Source organism: Protopterus annectens, chromosome 15.part0 (genome assembly GCF_019279795.1).
Source record: "Protopterus annectens isolate FY-2018-M chromosome 15.part0, PAN1.0, whole genome shotgun sequence".
Taxonomy (NCBI): domain Eukaryota; kingdom Metazoa; phylum Chordata; order Ceratodontiformes; family Protopteridae; genus Protopterus; species Protopterus annectens.
In genome coordinates, this window is record NC_056749.1 from 390,297,128 (window position 1) to 390,312,188 (window position 15,061).

Sequence of the window (15,061 nt, forward strand, 5' to 3'; positions counted from 1 at the left end):
ATATACATGCATAGAACATTCTATAAATATATCAAATTATAATATAGGTATAGATATATATGTATATGTTTATATATAGATATGTATATTATGTCTATATACAACACATGGATGTTTCCACAGAGCTTTCTCACTATTGTTGTATGCCTTTATTGCATGACATGTTGGAAAAAGCAAGAGCAATTCATACAGCTCAGATGGTGCAGTGGTATGTTCTGTGACTGCAGTGTACAGGGTCCTGGGTTCAAGACTTGGAACTGACATTTTTTTTTCCATTAATGTAAAATAATCAGACTGCATGATATGTTGGGAAAAACATCATAAAACTCTACAGCTTTAATGGCTTAGTGGTTAAGTGATTTGACTATGGTGTACGTGCTCCTGGGTTCAAAAACCTGGGACTGACATTTATTTTCCATTAATGTTTAATAACCAGAGTGCATATGTTGGGAAAAACATCCTAATATTATACATCTCAAATGGCTTAGCTTTGACTATGGTGTATGGGGTTCTGGGTTCAAGACCTGCAAGGGTTGTTTTTTTGTTGCTACACTTTAAACTTTATTGCAGAGGGGGAATAAAATGAAAAAAATACGTGTTTTGACTATTTTACTAGGAGTATGGACATTGCTTTCTGCACCATTATCTATGTGGGAGGCTGCTTTCTACACCATTATCTGTGTGGGAGGCTGTGTGAACATTGATGACATGACAGAGCGTTTGCAATTCCTTATACTTGCACACACTCTGGGGAAAGCATATAATGATGGGGGAACAAATAGGGACAGATTTTAAATATTGCTCTTACATACTTGGGAATGTATCATGTGTGCTTTACCGTTTTACCTTTTTCTTTTTATGCATGGACACTAACAGTAGTGTCCGTGGACACACACTCTCACTGCTGTTGACTTCTGTGCAGGGGAGTGTATATTGTGAGAGCTCTGCTCTCAGACAACCCCCCATACTCGTGCACAGATCAGTGTCCATGTAAGAGCTGAGTAGCGCGCTTTCATTAATATTCAAGGTGCGCTGCTGCTCTACATGGACACAAACCACTCTGTGTTGGAATAACGCTATTTTGATATGGAGCTTCGTGAATCTGGGGGACTGAGTTCTGTTAATTATGTCATCCCAAGCAGAGAGATACTGGATCCCCTGAGAATGACACAACACGTAAACCAATGTTGCAGTCAATCATCTGGGGATAGTACTGCAGCAACATTCTGGGTGATGGTGGTATACTGCTCAGGGCTACTGTCACACCTGCCTGGACCACAATTACAGAGTTCAACAATGTCTCCTGTCATGTAGTCCAAGGAGGTGTGCCCCAGGTCATTCACACCCACATGGATACAGAGTGATACCTGTAGTTGTTGTGGAGTGCCTTGAGTGGCTGTATCATGTGCTGGATGCTGGCATGTGATAGATACCTGCTCCGTATTCAACTTAGTGAGTGGGATATGTGCCTCAGTAGTCAGTTTCCCATGAGCACTGCACTGTGCAAGGTGGTTAGCCTTAGGAGCTTAGGTTGAGGGGCACACTGTGTAGGTTAAATATGTGTCCCTTGGCATATGCCATGTGGTGGTGTCTGACTGGATGTCTGTCTTGCCGGTCTGTGCTGTTTGGGTAAATGTCCATTGAGTGCCTCTGTGAAGGTGGATGTGTGGCTTTTCAATGTATGTCATGGCTGTCAAAGTGGGTGCCACGGTGAGCTGTGTGTTCCACATGGTGTGGTGCAGGTGCTGATCTTATCCTCTTGACATGCTAGTCCTGTCCTTGCTGAAGAGTGCATATGTCCACATTGGGTGATATACGGGTAACTCCCACAGGTCTGAGTGTTTGGGGTTTAGAGGGGAGGGTCTGTGTACATGAGGTAGTTGCAACACTGCATCAGAATGGACAAGTGCACCAGGGTAATGGGTGACAGTACAGAAAACTGACCTGCAATCGTGCCAAGAGGGGTGAACATAACTAGTAAGTATTGGGGCTATGTCTGTGATGAACAAGTACTGCTGACGGCGTCCAGCTGTAACACACTTATTGATACATTAAACTGGTGAAGTGCCAAGCCATAATGCCATCTGAAGTGCAAGACAGAAAGAACTAGCATGATGTAAGGGTGGAACAGAAGGCAGACTTATTGCCATCTGTAACACTTTACCTCAGCTGTGCAGTTAGCAGCTTTGGTCATTTGAAAGTTCAGTAAGCTTTGTAACACGTGCAGTAACTGCAAAACACTATAGTATACATAACTAGATAGGCAGGAGTTCTAATCCCAATACTGGCAAGTGTGTGTGTGCATGCATGTGTGCACTTGCCTGTGCGCCCCTTTGGCCAAAGCATCCTGTTTGGTTGATAGCATTTTGATTAGTGTACCATCCATGCCCGTTTACCATCTCCCGATGGCATTACCTTATATAGCTTGGTAATGACGTCTGCTTCACATGCAGTATGCTAAACCATTGTGCAAGCCATTCCAGTCCTCTGTACAGATGTCTATGGGATATCCATATGTTTAGGTTCATAGGTGTGTACTAGGCTAATGACCCTGGAGCCTTTACAAGCCTAGCCAAAGGATTACCCTGTAATTGTGCCATCCGACATTATTTCCCTGTGCCTCTGTGGAGTACAGCCACTGCAGTGATCCCTGGGGTGAATTCTCTATTTTCCACCCACTCAGCAAGATTTCTCTCGAAGAAGGGCAGTGAAATGCTCTGTTTGACATATATGGGACATCTAGTCCATAGCATGGGCAGTGTCTGGGTTATGCACCTATCCCTTCGGCATGTTCTGTTCATTGTGGTAATGAGGGTTGTGGTCTCTGGAGCATGTGGTGTGGAGGGATTGGGATATCCTTGGATGTAGCATTTCTAACAGAGCTGGGCAAGCGGAGATCGCCACTAAGTAGGCGATATGAGGCAGAGAATAGTTGGGAGTGTTTTGAGTCTGGCCATATAGGACAACTGTTTCAGGCCTAGGATCATCTTTGTGAGGTACATATGCAACCTCTGCAGTTGTTGCAGGTGTCCACTGAGGTACATGCCAAATGGGGCATTGTACCTGATTGGCGTAATGAGGGAAGGGTAGGGGGAGACAATGACCCCCTACTTCCTGGATGCAAAACTATTAGTAATCAGATGTTCCACATAGAAGGGATGTCTGCCCACAGTGGCAATGTGGTTGTACAAAGAGAGGTTGCTGTCAACCTATTTTCACAGATCCCTTGCAATGCCTTCTGTGTTCAGTGGACTACCATCGATGTGGTGACTTATGGGAGCTGAGTTGTGCCCAAAGTGGATGCTGACACATATTTGGCCATTGAGCGTCAGGCCATGCTTCTGACAGCATATGTTGATTTCAGTGAGGCCTTTCTGCTGGCTATCAACATCACTTGGATAGTTAATAATAGCTCCCAACATGCAATCATCTGTAAACTTTGTCAACCAGAGTACCCTTGTGATGGCCTGCACTTCAGAAAAGAAGATACCAAACAGGGGAGGAGCCTGGACCAAACACTGTGGGACCCCACTCGAGACTGGTCATCAGTCTGACTTGGAGTCAGACCCACAGTGTGAAAGTAGCTATGTGTGAGCCAGTTTGCAACCCACCTAGTGATATTGAGGTTGACGCCTACCTTAGTGGGTTTTCTATGATTCCAGAGTGGGGAATGGTATCAAAGGCCTTGGCCAGACCAAGGTAGGCTGTATGACCACTGTGACATCATCCACAGCTCTGGTGACTGACTCAAAGAAGTTGACCAGGTTGAGGAGGCATGATCTACCCTCCACAAAACCAAACTGTAAGGGATCCAGACTTAGAAGATCCTATATACCCTTGTTTAGTAGGTCCATGATGATGTGTTCCATAGCTTTGCATATCAGACTCGTTAGACTAATGGAGTGACAGTTCCCAGGGCCTGTGGTCACTCCTACTTTGTGGAGAGGGATGATTGTAGCAGTGCGCCATTTGGTAGGGATAAAGCCTGAGGTGAAGCTGTGACTGAACAGGGCACACAGGTGTGGTGCCAAGTCACACTGTAGTTCATGTACAACACAGCCAGGGATATTCTCAGGTCCCATAGAATACATATTCCTGGCCTTGGACAGTGTTATTGTAACCTGTGCACCAATAATACTGGGCGTCTGGCAATCTACTGGTATTGTGAATGATCCTTTGGGGGGGTGAGAGGGGACAGGTTGGCAATGAATCTGTCGAATAGTATATTGGTGATATCTGTTGGCTTGGTATAGGAGGTACCATTCTGCAGTTGCTCAGAGCACAGCTGGGTATTGGCGTGGAGATTATCCACATAGCTACTGAAGGCCTTTGTGTTGGTCTTTCCCATCCGCTGCAATTCTGTTTTCATAGCTAGCTTTAGAGAATTAGATGAGTGATCTCAACTTTTTGTTGAGGCTGATAAGGGAGTTGTTCCAGTCTTGGGACTTCACCATTTTCTGCATCACTTTATTTGTTCCATTGTCGAGTTTGTGTATGGCAGGGAACCACCACATTGGCTTCCTGTTTTGGTGGACAACGTCTTGGTTCTATTGGTCATGGCGAGATCCATGCATATGTGTATTTGTTCATACAGTGCACTGATGTGTCATCTGGTGGTCAGGCAACTATTCTCCATTTGCATGGGTGCCATGACCTTAGCCACCTCTGTTTTAAGGAGCCCAAGGTTAGCTTTGAAGGTGTTTGTCATAGTGGTTACCTTTGGGGGGTGGGAGGGATGTGGATTCCCAAGGCAATTAGTTTGTGGTTGGATCCACACCTCAGTATTTTGACATGTGGACCCAACAAGGTCATGTATGTCACCATGTACATCAGGGAGAGTTGCATCCACCACCCTGAGTAATCGTGTGTTGTGGTGTTCACTATGTGACTATGCATCCATGACAGCCTGGAACATAAGTTTGATGACTCCTCCTGTGGCACTTGCAACAGTGGCCCGATGAGCAGTGTTCCTCCTGCAAGCACCCCATCCATCCGCCTGTGTGGGACCTTGCCTGCACTCTGGCTATGGCCAGTATCTACACTCACACCTGCCATAGTCCCCACACTAGCCTGTTCAATGCCACCACCTGCCAACTGTCCATCATCTGTGGCCACTGGTGATTGGGTATGTGTGGGCATTGTCACGGTGTGCAGTGATGGTGTGCACAAGAGTGGGATGCCAACTAATGGCACAGATTCAGCCCCTGACAACCTCACTTGTACCTCAGTATTCCTAGTATCATTGGCAGTCTGCAGATATACTGATATTGTTTCAAAGGGGGGGGGGCAGACCCCATTGCCAACTGTGAGGGGAAGACAACATATGTACATTAATACCTGTACTTTGATGTTGGCTGGTACACACACACACACACACACACACACACACACACACACACACACACACACACACACACGCGCATGCACTCAGGTGAGTTGGCACAAATCTGTTACACAGACTACACATTACCCCCATGGTGACATGCATGACACACAGCTGTCAACATCATGCACTGCAGCCAGTTGTACAACATGTAACTGACAATATAGAGCTCTGGGAAATGTGATTAGTGTTACTGTGTGATGGCCGTTCCCCAACACGGATGGCAGCCATGTACACATCATTGCTTTCCACCTGTACAGCACAGTGGCAAGTACTACAGAACATACCTCACAACTGTACATATCCTCACAGGATGTGTAGTGGTCTGGCTCATATGTCTGCGCTATTTCTCATAACTCCTGTGTTTCTCTGTGACATACATGGGATGATATGAGGAGTGATATCATTGATTAATGACATACATGCTAGTGTCAGATCTGCAAACGAGCCATGAATGTATGGTCACACAATCCCTGTTACACCACAAGCCTTGTAAGTTTACAGTGGATATGATGTGTACACAACCCTGTTAACTTGTCATATTCTTGTAATATAGACGAGTCCACAATAATGCATTCAAATATGCCACCAACTTTCCATATGACATATGACCTGTGCAATCCAATCAATAAACATGTGATGTGTGTAAAATATGATGACTGCAATATGTACAATATGTTGACTGCATACATGTGTACACTCTTAAAATGATAAGTTGCTGAAGCACCTTGTAACTGGCTTACAGCATTCACTCCTCTTGTGAAGGTGTCTATCAGCATGGCACATCCTGACTTGGCATTATTTGGCCACTCTTCCATGAAAAAGTCACCCAACTCTGTCAGAATGCAAGGGCAGCTCGTGCACAGCCCTCATCAGGTCACACTGGGGTTTTCTATCAGGTGTAGGTCTAGGCTCTGGCTGGGTCAATCCATACCCAAGTTTCTGTTCAGGTGGCGCCATCCTTCGGTAGCTTTGTATGTATGCTGCAGTTCTTTGTCATGTTGAAGGCTAACATACCTCCTCATCCTCAGCAGTCTTGCAGACGCCTGATGGATTTTGGGCAGGAGTGGGTGTTATTAGGAAATGTTCAGAAATACCAACACAGTGACTACAGGCCCTGTTCTGGTGTGGAACAGCAGCCCCACACCAGGCTGCTGCCACCAGTGTGATTCACCATGGGGATGTTGGTGTTCAGGTTATGAGAGGTGTTGCTTGTGTACCACACATATCTGTTGGTACTGTGGCTGTGAGGCCGATCCCTAGTCTCATTACACCATAACACATTTTCACACCTACCTTTGGGAGACGGGATGTGCTGTATTGCAATTTGTATCCACCCCTGGCTGTTTCTGGTGTGTGGATATGCTTCCATCTTCTGACCCTACTCCATAGGCCAGACATATGCAGAATATGGGGGAATGTTCTCACAGGTAGTACAGAACACCAGTACTAGCAAGGGGTTCCTGCAACTCCCTCAGTGTTGCTGCATGTCCCCTGGCAATCTCCCCGGCCAGGTCTTGACATGTGTTGTCATCATTTTTGGAGGATAATCAGGTTCTTGTCAACAGCACTATTGCCCCATATTCAGCCCACCTTTTGACAACAGTCTCTACTGTGTTCCATGGTGTATGCACTGTTGTGGTAATGTTGTTGTACCCCCATTCTTGACTGATAGCTTTCAAATATGAGATCCCTTTGCAACCCATGGCTGCGACAGGCAACTGAGCATATGTCATGGTTATCCCACTTGGACAGCAAACTGTTATTTGGAGTTAGTCAGAGTGCCTTTACTTGATGGCTGTTGTGTACCCAGACTGTATGCTGTCAGAAAATCACAAGTTGCTGCAATAAGATTCTTTGAAGGGTGTGCACACATATGCATCCAGCATATTGTGAGGTTTGTATACTCCATATTTTGTGGCCAAAAGATTATTTGTACAGGGGATTGTTCATGTCATACATCACATTACAGTTTGGAAAAGATGAGTAATGGCATACTGTGGTCTCAATTTGTACAGACATCACAAACACCTGGTATCTTAACAGGGGTGTGTACACTGTTTATATCCACTACATGACAGTAATAGTTTCACACATCCCTACCATAGGCCATTTGTTCATCCATTGTATTGCTCTCTGTTAAGAAGTCTTGCACTGACAGGCCATGTGTTATGCTACAGGGATGATGCATTCTCTTCAGATAGGACCCTGTGGTGACCACTGTGATGCAATGCAGTTGACCCCAACACAGGTGAACATGCACATAAAGCAATATGGCTATGAGTGACAGTTGTGTGCATGGAACACTACAGGGCCTTCACAAGCCTGGGTATTGGCAAACCACAACAGTACAATTGCATGCTCACCAGCTGCAGGCTGCCGTCCCACATGCAGACAGGAGGGACCTAGGTAGTTGTGTGAGGAGAGTATGGTCAGCAGGCCGACAAGTGGCATTGGTACACGATGGACGCAGCATGTGTGCACATGTACAGTACAATCCCCAATACTACACAATTTGCTGTCCTTCACCATGGATGTGCACGTCTGTTCATTAGAAAACCCCATCCACAACTGCAATCTGACCCGACACATGTACATAGATAATCTACAATTACAAGTATGCCTGCTACACTAGTGTAGTAATCTACACTGGGGCCTTACCTGCACACTCCTCATCCATTGTCTGGGTGCCAACCACCTCCAGTATGTGGGGGGACTGTACTCTACTGTTGTACTGGGATGGGTGCCCCAAGATACCCATGGAGCTCCCGGTTGGGTGCGAATGTGGCTGCAAGTTCAGGCCCATGTCTGTGGCTGTGCAGTCCCTGGCCACCGCAGCAGCCCTCTGCCAGGCATAGTGTATGAGGTCACTTTCACGATGCCAAACTTGCTCATATGTACATGCGTACAGGACAGACTTGCTCGTATGTACGTGTGCAGGCCAGCATCGTTTACACTGTAGACAAGATTGTCCCACAGACCAGTCCTCTCCTGCAGATGTTGCCGACTCCAGCCAAACACTATGGCATGGTTGTGTAGTATGGCTTCTATGATTATATTTGCCTGAGCCGCTGAGAATGTTGACCTTTGCTGATGAGACATTACACCTGGGAGACATAACAAGGGAGACACATTACAGGACCTCATACATTTGGCAAACATATGTACAGAACCTACTTAAATTTCTTATCTGTACTCCTCATTCATGTCTGTGTCAAAGGATGACATTGGCCATCTTCCATGTGGATGTGGTGTGGATGGTGCCAAGCCTTGTTGTGACTATGGTGTGCAATGCTGTTGGGTACACATGCCTGAGTTCATGTAGGATGCAGACATGGATGTTATCAGGTGCCATGGATACGTACATTTGTTGCCTTTCAGTAGGCAATATGTACCTGCTCACGGGTAATGAAGGGAGGGGTGTGGGTGCTGTGCATATCCAGCTATAGTGCTGCTGAGCCAGAGGGTGACGTTTGCCCTAAACCTATATGCAGCAGGTTGCCTAGAGCTATGTGTGTATATGTGGCCTGATTGGCCACCATTACAGACAGGGTGGGCTGGTATGTGGTCTCAGGGAATGTAGACATATGTGAAGATGGCCTTGTGATTAGCCTTCATGGATGTGTCCAATTTGTACTCATAGTTAGCCTTACAGTACTCCACCTGTGACCTTATATGCTTGATCAAAGGCTGACAATGCCAGGTTGGTGCGTGCTCCTGATTTGGCCTCTACAGCCAATCTAGGGTCCAAGTCTGTGGTTTGTGTATTGCTGTGTATTGCTGCTGTCCAACACAAGCATTCAGCCTACCTTGATGGGAAGTTGATGTTATCCTAAATGGTACTGCTGAGGCTATACAGCTATGTAGGTTCCCACATAGTATTGTGTTGTGGGCCTGGACACAGCTGCTAGTGCCACCATATGGGATGCCCTTCATGTGGGCCTTGTCCATTTACCTGGCCTGTGCAGGGGACATTAATGAGATGTGGGGGCTACAGCTTCACATAGGTGGAATTACCTCACAGGACAGGACATGTGGAGACAGCCCAGCAACATGGAGGATAATGCTCCAGAGTTTCGTACAACTTGTATGTCATTAGAGTTGTTATACACATAAGGGGTTGCTACACTGACAGGGTTTGTCTGGACATGCATTTATTGGGTGACTTGACATCTGACAGTGATATGCCTCTGACATAGCTCTCAACTGGCATGTTGTCCACAGACCGGCTGGATGTTTGCCTATTACGCTTGGTCTGCTCCTCAACCAACATTTGTTTTTGTGAGTTGGCAGTATCATGTGAGTATTTCAGTCAATACATGTCATCCATTGGTGTTCTACACATCATTTCCTTCAGGGATGTGATGTTACAAGAACACATGTAACAGCAGCTACTGTCTCAATTTGTAACACCAGTACGTGTGTCCTCTCTTTCCCGCCCCCTGTCCCATATGTATGCCATGCATTGTCCAGATGTCCTGCACTACAAGGTGCAGAGGTATGGTACAGCATTAATTACCAAATGCACACCAGTTAGCATGACAATGACCTGGCAGACTCCTGGCCATGGTATGCAGTGGTAGCCAGGGCTATGCGTCCACACCCTGGTAATTCTGTGGAAATCTGCACATGACAGTATGTCTGTACAGCCACTGTGAACAGACTGCCAAGATTGTGTAGCAGTGTTGTGTGTTTATGTGTTTTAGGCTGGGTAGGGAGAGTAGCAGCTGTGAGTGCCATACATCCTTTACATATCTAACTCTGCATGCTGCTACAGCTGCTGGTGGTCTATCAGGTCCATATGCTTGTAGGGGGCTGACTGTGACATGTCATGTAACACCTCCGGATTCTCAGTACACTGTGGATTGGGGCAGTATATGTAGGGATAATGTGTGATTGGCAAATGGTATGTAGTTCTTCTCACAGTATTATACAGTCGTGTTCAGTTTGCTTACTGGTATGTTGCACTTGTTTGGGGGTATGCACTTTCACACCAGTGTCTGTATTCCACTAATATTACATCCCTGTACTGCCTGTTATATTTGCTATTGCATGTGTACAGCCCCACAGCTGAACCTGGGTAGTGTTAAGTCAGTCTGATTGTAGTCTGGACATTGCTCGGAAGCTCAGTGTAGTTTCCCTACTGTTGTGTTACGTCCACATATTCACAGGATGTCAAGTTGTATTGGCCAATATCTTTGGTCTGGTCCCCATAACTTATGTATGCATGACACATCAATGGGATGATGTGTAGACTGAGGTCAGTCACTAATGTGAAGCAGATGAGTCCTGGTATTGTGATATTTCAGTTGATATATGTTAGGACATACACGGTTACTACATGAATGCTCTCAGCTTATCTACTGACATATTTTGTACATGTCCCTATTTTCATGCCTTTGTCCCCCCATTTTCTTAGGCTTGGTCAACATTCACTGCATTAAGGGCTTCTGAGCATACCTCTCCACAGCCAGATTTTCCACAGACTACCCAGATGTTTGGTCCATATGTTTGTTCAGTTCCACAATTTATTATTATTTGTATCTTAAATCACAGTGATGATCCAAGGATTTAGGTCAGTAAATACATGACATGCCAGTTCCCATCATCATATCATTCAGTGATTGTCTGCTGAAACACACACTGTTGCTGTAACATGTTTTCATTTGTAACAACAATTTTCTATGTCCATATATGTGGCCCATTCCCCCACCCCCTTTTACAGTCTTTGTACAGGTTCCTTGCACTAACAGGTTGGGAGGGGTGGTTCAGAGAAATAACTGCACTGCATGTTTTATACATACATATATTTTATTTTTCTTCCATTATATTTAGTACAAGTATATCTATATTATGACTGTACGTTTATATATATATATATATATATATATATATATATATATATGTGTGTGTGTGTGTATATGTGTGTGTACAAGTCTATATACAACACACAAAAGGTTCCACAACACTTCCCCCTAATGCTGTATGCCTCTATTGCATGATATGTTTGAAAAAGCAACAGCAATTCCTACAGCTCAGCCGGTGTACTGGTACATTCCTCTGATTAAAATGTTCAGGGTCATAGGTTCAACACTTGGGACTGCTGTTTTATTTTATTAATGTTAAACAACCTGATTGCAGGATATGTTCATTAAAGCACTACAATGTCTCACAGGTCAGATGGTATAGTGGTATGTTGGTGTGATTGTTGAGGACAGTGTCATGGGTTTGAAACTTAGCAGGTCTGACTAGTTTGTTGCTGGGCAGAACAAGGTCTGAGGGATACAAACTGATTAAGGCACATTTATGCATATCATATGTATAATGCTATATTTAAGCAATAACACACAGATGGGTGTGGATAATGCTGGATTTACCCACAGTTGATGTGGTTTGGTCATGAGGGCAACGCCCTCATGTCCTTACAATGCCAACCGTGGGTAAGTCCAGCATTGTCCACACCCAGCCATGGGTTATTGCTATTATACGATGACATTATTTAAGTAAACAATACTTACCTTTCTTAAATAATGTCATTGTATCATGCCTCCATGCTGCCCTTCCACAGTTTTCCAGTATCCTGTGTAATTTCTGATGTACTGCACATGCGTAAGGGATGTGTTCCCACACTTACGCAGTACATCAGTGCTGTGCCGTGGTAGCGACAGAGATATGGGGATCTCGATTGCTTTTTTTAACATATCTCGATATGTTATACAAGGTGATGTACTCGTATAATATAGTGAGATATATTAAAAATGCAACAGAGATTTCCATTGCATTTTTTTATGATATCTTGCTATGTTATACGAGTTATTCGACCCGTCACACATAGCGAGATATGTTCAAAATACAACGGAGATCTTCATTTCCCCAATGCTATCTCTGCAAACTGGAAAACACATAGGGGATATACAAATGGAAATAGTCCACGCATCTGGACCTTTTTCCATTTGCATACTCTCGGAGTTACAATGGGCACTCTGTTTGGGTTGGCCAATTTGCAAACTACTCATTTCTGTATGTTAATGGCCAGTCATTGTATGATATAAAATTAAATATGTACATACACATTTATACTTGTATGTTTACCTTCCATGACATCTCACTATGTGCTTTCATTACATTATATTCTTGTGTGACTATACTGTATGGGAGCATGTGTGTTTATATGGGGGTTTCACAGCTCTTCGATACTGACATCTCACTTTTGGAACTGCTACTCTACCCTGGTTGACAAAAAAATAACTGAAAAAATAACTGCTACATAAATTATGTTTACTACAATAATTTTAACACTAGTTTCACATGACAAAATAAATTGCCTGTCTTGGGACTTGAACCCTGCATACCTGTATGCAAAGCTGTAACTCTAACCATTACACTACAATATTTGAAGATTTTCTTTATTTATTTTCATTTAAGTCCTATGGGATGTTTAAGCTGTAATGTACACACCCACTTAGTTACACTTAAACATCCCTTAGGGGATTATATACAAGAATATATTATTATTTCCTATAGGTTATGGGGTGTGTATTGTTGTTGTTCTGACAACTACTTGGGACTGTGTTTGTGACATACCGCAATGACTGGGCTTTCAAGATTCTGTGCATGTTTCATGCTGATGCATGACATGTACAGTATGGGCCTTTTAAGTATTTTGTGGGGCTGGAGTTGTGCTTGTGTACACTTAGGAGATTTAGCCCCTATTATGTGTGCATTTGCACACATTTCCTGCTTCTGGAGACTGCAGAAGTGCCGTATGGCACTTTAGCAATAGGGGGGGGGGGTATCACACCCCCTGTATTCCTTTCCTACTGCCGTTTTTTTTTCCAGTGTCCGCGTACACTGAAATGCTGTATTTTGCATTTCAGTGTCCGTGAACTCTGAAATACTAGCATAATATTAGAGCTAACCTCTAATATTATGCCAGTATGGCTTCGGAAGTGCCATATAGCACTTTCTGAGCACAGTGGGTGCATTTAATGTCCGTGCACTGCACGGACACCCCCCTGCACTCGCAGACAGAACCGTGTCCATTTTAGAACCTGGCAGCGTGCCTTCATACATTATGCATGGCGCACTGCCGTGCTGACATAACTCTCACCTGTAGGGCTATCATCAGACTGGCCAGAGTTTGGTGTCTTACATTTGGCGTGTTACTCACAAATATTTTGTCTTTATACATTCAGTAGCATACTCCGAGGATTGCAGTCAGTAAATAGTAACATCCATGTCTGTTTGTGACTTCATATCCCTCAGGGGAGATATGTTACAACAAACCCTGTTACACCAGCAATTTTCTCAGTTTATAACAGCAATATGTCACTAATGCCCCTGTGTTTGTGCCTCTGTTCCCCAAGTCTGCCACTCTTTCTCCATATGTCATGCAGTAAGAGGTGGATATGTACAGTATATCATTATTTAATGACTTCATTCCTGATATCAATCCACTGATATACTAGACTGCCAAACATGTTACGTAAAGGAGGCCTTATATTTGAGGTCCAAACCTGGGCATTCTTCTGGAGTCTGTACAGTACTGAGGTCTGTTGTACTTATGGCGATTGCTGACAGAATCAGTACTGTTTAGCAGTGTATTGTGAACGTTATTTGGCCTGTGTACAGAGTGGGGTAGCTGTCAGTTTTCTTGATCCTTTTCTACCTGATGTTGCATGCTGCTCCAGTTTCTAGTAACCCATCAGCTTATATGTTTGTAGGAAGAGACTGAGACACGTCCCATACCACAGTCGGGCATCAGACTACACTGTGAATTCAGCCAGTATATGTGGTGTGTGACTAACAAACATGATGATGGGTTTTGTTCACACAGTCCATATACTGTACTATGAATTTGGCTTACCAGTACGTCACTGTGACTGGTGTGATTGGTTGTGGTATGCACTTTCACACTGGTGTCGGTTACTCCGTGCTGTTACATTCCTGTAGTGCCATGTCTATCTGCAATTACATGTGTGTTCCCCCATAGCAAACTTGTGGGTTGCTGTTGTGTCTGTCTGTAGTTTACACAGTGCCTGGTGACATGCCTAGCAGCAGAGTGTACTTGCACTAGTGTGATATTATGTCCGGATATCTGTCAGATGTACTGTTGTCTGGCTGCCATAGGTGTTGTGGATTTCTGACAAAACAGTGGGGTGATATGTAGATGTATGTCACTAACTAGTGGGAAGTAAGTGGGCTTGAGAATTCTGCTCTTCTAGTTCTGATATGCTAGAACAGACAGGAGGGTGTGACTGCATCAACTGTGTCAGCTTATCCACTTCAGTATTTGTAATATATCCCCATTTTCATGGCTTTAAACCACCCCTTTGTCAGGCTTGGTCCTGTTTTACTGAACGAAGGGGTTGTGTGTATACTTCTCAACTAACCAGATTGCTTCGGATGGTCCAGGTTTATTGCTCATATTTGTGGTCTACTCCACAGACTCATTACTGTGTTTTGTGTGGTACTGCAGTGTGATGATGTTAGGAGGTCTGTCAGTAAGTGATGATGTACATTTAAATCTCATAACAGCCTTCCCTCACGACATGTATGCTGACACAAAGCCTGTTACTGTAGCAACTTCCTACATTTATAAATGCAATACTAACATATTATGTCCCCCAGCACTAAGAGGTGGAGATCTACGGTGCTGAGGTACAACTCCACTATGCG